The following is an 8,031-nucleotide window of genomic DNA, read 5'->3' on the forward strand; positions in this document are numbered from 1 at the left end:
AAATTCTAACTTAAATTTGTTAGCATAGGACAGATCTTGTTCCATGTCTGCAGGTGTCAACCTGTGAAAATAAAAGTTGAACCTAAGCTTATCAAGTACAGAAATATGGAATAATAAACATGTTGAGGCAGAAAGGACTCTGGAGGTCATGAAATCCAAAACATTTCCTGATCTGCAAATTGCTTTTGCATCTCTGGGAGCAAATGATTGTGTAGACTCTGCTTTTAAGCACCATCCAGCCACCAGGTGACCCTTTCCTCTTCCTCAGTCAAGTCACCTGAACAAGATTTGTATCTCACTGTTTATGTGTTCTCTCTTCCGATTCTTACCTAAGCCTCTTGCGATCAGACTTTTACCTTCCTATCTCCATTAAGTTGATTCTTGCTAAAATCACCAATAGCCCCAATTGCCAAGTCCAGGGAACTCATTTCTTTTCTTCATAATTTGTGTTTGGCATTTAACACTGTTGTACACCCTGTTCTTGATTTTCTCTCTTACCTTGACTTCCTTCACATCACTCATCTAGTTCTCTTCTACTTCTCTAGCTATTCCTTCTTATCTTTTGCGTGGGCTTCTTTTCTTTAGCTCTTTAAATACTGGCCTGTTAACAGAGCTCTGTTAACAGCCTTTTCTATTCTTACTCTGAATACTCTCTCTAATTGATCTCTCACATTCCTATGGCTTGAACTACCATATAGATCCTATAGACTTACAATTTCAGCTCAGAACTCTCTCTGATTCTCAAACCTAGAAATTCAGCTGCGTATCAGACGCTGACATTTGGATATCCCACAGGCCCCTCAAACTCAACAAATACAAACCAAGTGCATTATTTCCCTCACATAAATAGACTTTTCCTGCATTTACTCTTTTAGTGACCCATCCAAACTGTATCCATCATTTCCCCCACATAAATCAACCCATTGCTGTCAAGGCAATTCCAACTCATAGCGACCCTGTAGGACAGAGCAGAACTGCCCCATTGGGTTTGCAAGGCTCTAATCTTTGCGGAAGCAGACTGCCACATCTTTCTCCCTCGGAGGAGCTGGTAGGTTTGTACTGCCAACATTTCAGTTAGCAACTGTTTAACCACTGCACCACCAGGGCTCTCTAGCAAAATGATTCTTACTCAGTATAGCCTCAGTAAGTATTTGCTGAGGAAATGAATAAAGTATTTTCATCATGTTAATAACAGGCAGGATGGCCATATAATTTATTGTCCAAACAAAGAAAGTTTTGAGATTGAAAACAGGGCACTATCAATAATTACTCTGGGTCAATAGAAATAAACTAGGAGTACCCCAGACAAACAGGCATATTATCACCCTAATAATTGGGCTACTTATGCCATATTGCTTTTTGGTGACCCAACACTATTTTCTCCTCTATACTACCCCCTATATTATAGCAGGATTATAGTTTAGATTAAAACAATGAGACTCATTCATGTGAGATTTCAAAGGCAAAAGAGAAACAAAAATCATTATGACTTCCATGAGGTGGGTAGTCACATGGGCTTTGGCAGACAGCAAATGTAAGCTTTTGCCCAAAGCCTCCAAATATCTTCCTACAAATCACTCACTTTGGTGCTGCAGGTAACTAAGATTACTGGTGGCAGTTCCCTGCAGTTCTTGTGCTTTGTGATTTTCTGAATACTAGTAGTTGCTCCTCCGAACTTTCCTCGCTGTGCCTTCCAAAATTTTTGTAAATTCTTATATATGTAAGCTGCTTCAATAGACAAAACTCTCAAATCTCTGTGGCTTAGAACAGTAAAAGTTGATTTTTTGCTCATGCAAAGTCTAAGGCAGGTTGGTAGGGGCTCTTCTCCATCTGGTGACTCAGAGAACCAAGATTCTTCCATCTTTTTATTTTCCATTTTGACATATAGCTTCCAAGGTTACTTCCAGGACAAGTGAGGGTTCGAAGAGGCACCTCAGCTCTTAACTATTTTGGCCCTGAAAAATTACTACTTACTCCCCTTCACAGTCCTCCCATCAGGACCAGTTATAAGGTCCCAACCTAACAGCAAAAGAGGATAAGAGAATAAGGATATGTTTGGACATTGACTCTTTCTGCCATAGGTTCTAATTATCTAAATTAAATCACTTTCTGCTTGAAATATGCAATTCGTGTTGTTCTGACTGATACACTGTGAAATAAAATATAATGGTAGAAACCTAAATATACTAATTTTATGAAGCGGTACTAATAATTTGTTTCCATACTTAAATGTGTAAATATAGGCTTTACTTTGTATATATAAAAGCTGACTATCTTATAGAAAATTTTACATATATGCTTAGTCTTCAGCTCATCTACCTATTGATAAATATTATTCTTAATTAATGGAGAGAATAAAACAAAAATGTGTTGATATGTAACCTTTTTATACATATATCTAATCATTCCTTTAAATGAAAATTGCTTATATATTTTAGTGAATGATAATGCCTTTGAAATTTACAAAGATGTAGGACTATCATCATCTTTGGGCCTTGAAAAATGAGAGTCCACATCAACATTTTGTCATACATCAACATGCTTGATGATGCATAAGGTTGTACTAAAGTGAGAAAATAATTATATACCAGAGTAGATGTGAAACACAACATCGACTCCTGAATTTGCTAATCATTATACTTTCATGTAAAACTATTAGCCTCTAATCAGCTCATAGTCAGGAAACAAATAATATATACACAAATCCACTCATGCAAAGCAATATCTTAAGACATTTTTCAAGTGGTCAACTTTGAATAATGCAAATGGCAACATGATTATACATGTGGATGTACTGTATATATTGCGCTGGGCCTTCATCCTTCCCATTTGAAGGTGATGTTCAATGGACAGGCACTTGTTTCCATCTTAGTGACTATGGTGAAGATGGGTTAATTTCCAGGGATGATGTATAGTCAATGCAGGTGGCAGAGCTGGCCTACCCCACAGGCAACATTCAATTCGTGCCTCAATTGAGACATTCATCACTGTGTTCTGCCTACTCGTGTCTCTGTCAACAAATGAAGGTCATGCTACTGCCTCCAATTTGTGTTAATAAGAAATGTGGGTACAACAAGCAATCTGAAAGATGGATATGAATTGAAAGGATGAGCCATTATAGGGCTGAAGTCTAATTCTGCCACATTTCATCTCAGGTTAATTTAAGGAAAAGAGAATAAAGGGAAAGAAAGTGGGTGGAAACTCACTTTTACTGAATACTAATTATGGGCCAGATTCTGTGCTTGATATATTTCTCTACTGATTCATCACAACATCCCTTGCAGAAGACACTATTATTATCCTTATTATTGCAATAAGTAGGCCTGACTGTGTCACTTACTGTCTTGAAAACTTTAAGCAAAGCCTCTTATCTATCTCAGCCTCGGTTTTCTCACCTGTTAAATGAGAATAATACCTGCCCTACATCTAGGCATTCTTCACACATATAATTATTTCTTTAACGTTTTTCTTCCCTCTAAATTGTTAGCTGCATGCGGCTCTTAAAAGCAGACCTGTCAGATGCCAAAGGCCCTACTCTTTCCTCTGTGCCTCCAAGTCTACCTATAGGAGGGGCTTTAAAATAAGTGCTCACATGGACAGTCTTAATCCTCTGCAGACATGAGTGCATCCTCAGGCAAAAGCCACATCTAGTACAGTACCACTAGAAGCTTATTTTTGCCACTAAAAATACTCATACATTAAAGACCAAAGGCAAAAACATTATAGAAGAAAAGCAGCCAGTGATGATAACCAGAGACGGCCACTTTGCTGTTGATGATTACTGGCACACACCCATCAAGGGACACAGAACAGGTCTGCATAAAGATCAAACTCATCCACCTTGTGTGCCAGGTATGAAGACTAGTGAAGAATATACAAAGAAATACCATGAACTTTAGAAATTACTCACTTACGTGGCGTCTGGGGTATGAAAAGCTTGCAAGCAATCATCTAAGATGCATCAGTTGGTCCCAGCCACCTGGAGTAAAGGAGAATGAAGAACACCAAAGACACAAGGAAAGTATTAGCCCAAGAGACAGAAAGGGCCACAAAAACCAGAGATTTCATCAGCCTGAGACCAGAAGAACTAGATGGTGCCCAGCTACCACCAATGACCGCCCTGACAGGGAACACAACAGAGATTCCCTAATAGAGCAGGGGAAAGGTGGGGTACAGAAGTCAAATTCTAGTAAGAAGACCAGACTTAATGGTCTGACTGAGACTGGAGGAACCCCAGAAAGCATGGCCCCTGGATTCTCTATCAGCCCAGAACTAAAACAATTTCCAACGCCAACTCTTCAGACAGGGATTGGACTGGACTGTGGGACATAAAGTGATACTTGTGATGAGTGTGCCTCTTAGCTCAAGTAGATACAAGAGACTAAATGGGCAGCTTCTATCTGGAGGTGAGATGGGAAGGCAGAGAGGGTTAGGAGCTGGTTGAATGGACATGGGGAATCAGGGGTGGAAAGGAGGAGTGTTCTGTCACAGTATGGGGAGAGCAAGTAGAGTCACATAACAATGTATGTATAAATTTTTGTATGGGAAAAAATAAAACAAAAAAAAGAAATCACTCACTTATGACCAAGGGTCAGTGGTTGGCTTCTGTTGATTCACTGTAGGTCTTCTGTCTCAACTCCTTCATAGTCATGGAGAGTGGAAAACAGGAGTCTAAACTACAAACTACAATCCTCTAGGGAGCTTAAGTACAACAACATCAAAGATACTAATAATCATAATAACTGTCAATAATTGCTCTGAATTTTTCCCTGTCACTTGGTCAACCAACCATGAATACAGTAAATGCCTTACTATGGGTCAAGTTCTGGGGGATAAAGTAGTAAACAAGACACATATAAACCTTGCCTTCGTGAATAGGGAAGGAAAATGTTAAAGAAATAATTATATATGTGAAGAATGCCTAGATGGTGCTCGCTTCAGCAGCACATATACAGAGAAGATTAGCATGGCCCCTATGCAAGGATGACAAGCAAATTCATGAAGCATTCCATATTTTTATTGTGGGGATTGCAACTAATGTCACAAAACAATCTGTGTATAAATTTTTGTATGAGAAATTAACCTGAGGTGTAAACTTTCACCTAAAGCACAATAAAAAATAAAAAAAGAATGCCTAGATGTAGGGCAGGCATTATTCTTCTCATTTAACAGATGCGAAAACTGAGGTTGAGAGAGGAAGGAGGCTTTGCTCAGTTTTTGAGACAGAAGTGGTACAGTCAGGCCACAAACCTGGACTTATACTTCTAGTCTAGGGCTCTCTCTACATTGCTACACTGCTTGGCTGCCTGTCCCTAATGACCCCTTTCTACCAAGGCATTCTGCATCCAGTCTACTGTGGATTGGAGACGGTGAATACAAAGAGGGGAAGAGCTAAACTGACTATAATTGATTTTGGAGGTGACCTTGAGTCATTTCCTTTCTTGGTTTTAAACCATATGGCCATCGTTTTAGGAAGGGCTAAGAAAAGGAGCTAGAAAGCATATCTGTGGATTTCACTATGATTCAAAGAAGTGCCTTTGTTTAGAATAACCATGGTCCTCATTAGTTTCCATGAAAAATCTTCCTATTATTCATCAGGACACCTGTGACTTTTCTAGGGGTCACTGACCACCTAGAAAATACTTGTAAGGTGATGGATATGTGAATACCTATCTGGTGGTTTCCATCTCTCCCAAAGGGGAAGCTTTAGATGAAATTGACAGACTTGAAATTACAATATTGACAAGGCCTTTGGGAAGCTTCTAGCTCAACCACAATAGGAATTATCCCTTGCAAGAACTGCCTCTGGAGAGGAAGGATTATGGAAATGGCTGTGGATGCAGGTGCTGGAAACATCTGACCAGTGGAGGCTGATTCGGAGGAGACCTGAACATCTGTGTGTTTGATTTCTGTATGATTTGGCCTCTTTTCCTTGCCTTACCTGCCCAAGAGTTCAAGGGCCAGAACAGAAGACTGTTCAATATGCCTGTTAATAAGCTGGGAGTCTGCTCTGTACCCAACCTGGTGGAGGACTAGAGTGAAGAAGACACAAACTCTGACTTTGGAGAGCTTAGTCTGGATAAGAATTGAGATCAATATGAAACAGAGGGTTAAAAAGGGCTCAAATAGGTCCAGAGAGAGGAGAGGTCAATTTTGGAAGTGGGAGTGGACTGGGCATTGCAGGATGTGATAGATTTGAGCAGAGGAGTTGGAGGAGAAGGGCATGCCAATCAGGGCACATAGCATCAGCAAAGGTGCAGAGGGGAGTGAGGGTGGTTTGTGAAGAACACAGTAAAGTAACCCAGCTGGCTGAAGCAGAGGCTGTGTCTTGGAGAGAAATGTGATTCAGCTGGTGTGGTACACTATAGACAGACCTGGACCATGAGTCAGAATTTAGCTCTTGGTTCTACACAAGCTCTGGTCCATGTCCTGAACAAAATCACAGTCTTTCTGGGATTCAGTTTATTCATGTGAACAATCAGATCATTCCACCAGATGATCTTTGAATCCCCTTCCAGCTCTGGCAACTAAGATTCTTTGATTCTCAGAGCTATTCGGAAAGAAATGATGCATCTCAACTTCTAGCTAAAGGTCCAGAAGGACAGAAAGCCAATGCCACAAAGAGAAAAATGTCCTATTATTTTTAGCACAGTTGAGACTCCCTTGAATTCCTTAAAGCAGAAGAAGTATGGGTGGTTTAATGTTACATGTCATAGCTCACTGTTATTTTGCTTCCAGGACTCACTGTTGAAGCTTGGTGGGAACTGAGGAAATGCCGCTCATGTGTCCATTTCTTTTCCCTTCTGCTATATGCACTTCTGATAGGGAGCCATGCCACACCAATCACATGACATCACAGCCTGCAAAACTGGTCATGCACATTTCTTTCTTCACCATCATTTCTTCTTAAAGAGGCTTCCTCACAGTCAAGGTTCTTGATGGGCACTGTCATGGCTTTCAGCTAGTGACTTAGTGCTCGGGACTGCAGAGGGCTCTGCCTTATATGGGCAACACTCAGGATGGCCGAAATCACCTCTGCCCCCTGGCAGATGTGTGGAGTAATTGTGCAGAAGGCATGGCGAGAGCCTATCTCTCGCAGACATAATTCACACAGCAGATAATCTTGTCTGAGTCTCAACACAGCCAGGATAAACATGACATCTTAAACAGGGTTTTATATAGATCAAGTATTCTGCAAGAAATAGTTTGATCTAGATATATTTCCCTCAAAGAGAAGAAAGACGTAAGAAAATTCATCTTTGAAGACCAAACAAAAATAAGCACATACACCCACACTCATCAACGGGAAGCTGCTAAGACTCTGATTTTATTACTGCTATGCAGCATCCTTAGTTCATATTTAACTGAAGGAGGAGGCATTTCTGTTTGATCATTTTTATCTCCGCCCCTTTAGTAAGTGTTTGCTTTTTAAATTGCCAGCTGTTCTTAACAAGAAGCAGAACGACCAAAGTTGCCTTTTCCTGGTGGCGTCTTAGAAAGTTTTGACTGCTAATATTATTACTTCCACCATTGAATCATGTGTGATAAATCTTTCTAAGTTTGTGAGGTCAGCCACTGAGGTTTTGTCAAAGCTGGAAAGCAGTGCCTGTACTTCGATGTTTCTCACGGTTTCAAGCAGTAAATCACAGAGAGAGAAAAATAAAAAGGCATTTACTGAAATTATCTGCTTACAAATAGTAGGTTTTTTTCCCAGTCTGAAAGATACTAAAAGAAAATAAAAATCCTGGATATCTATGCAATAGCTATGGTAAGAGCTGATCAGTCTTAAGTCATATATATATTTATTGATATATATATGAAGTCACATATATATAAATTCTGAGATTATGTATAGTGAAATCTGTGAGAGCCAGAACCCAACAGGACTGCCTTGTTTTTCCAGGTCTTGCAAGTTTTCCACCTTTGACAGGGTACAGTCTTACCACTTTTCTATCGCTTTCTATTAATGGAAAATATTTGAGTTTTTCTTCTCTGACAGGTTTCCACCTTACACAGGTTCTAGCTCTCTCA

The 8,031-nt window shown here is 39.9% G+C and overlaps 1 protein-coding gene and 1 pseudogene across 2 annotated transcripts in view; one reads left to right on the top strand and one right to left on the bottom strand.

Moving 5' to 3' along the window:
• The window catches only part of CPQ (carboxypeptidase Q), a 537,063-nt gene that overhangs the window by 135,296 nt on the left and 393,736 nt on the right, over positions 1 to 8,031 (bottom strand). The gene's annotated exons all lie outside the window — the stretch shown is intronic.
• LOC111819483 (uncharacterized) lies at positions 4,929 to 5,018 on the top strand (annotated as a pseudogene).

Source organism: Trichechus manatus, unplaced genomic scaffold (genome assembly GCF_000243295.1).
Source record: "Trichechus manatus latirostris isolate Lorelei unplaced genomic scaffold, TriManLat1.0 scaffold00009, whole genome shotgun sequence".
Taxonomy (NCBI): Eukaryota; Metazoa; Chordata; class Mammalia; order Sirenia; family Trichechidae; genus Trichechus; species Trichechus manatus.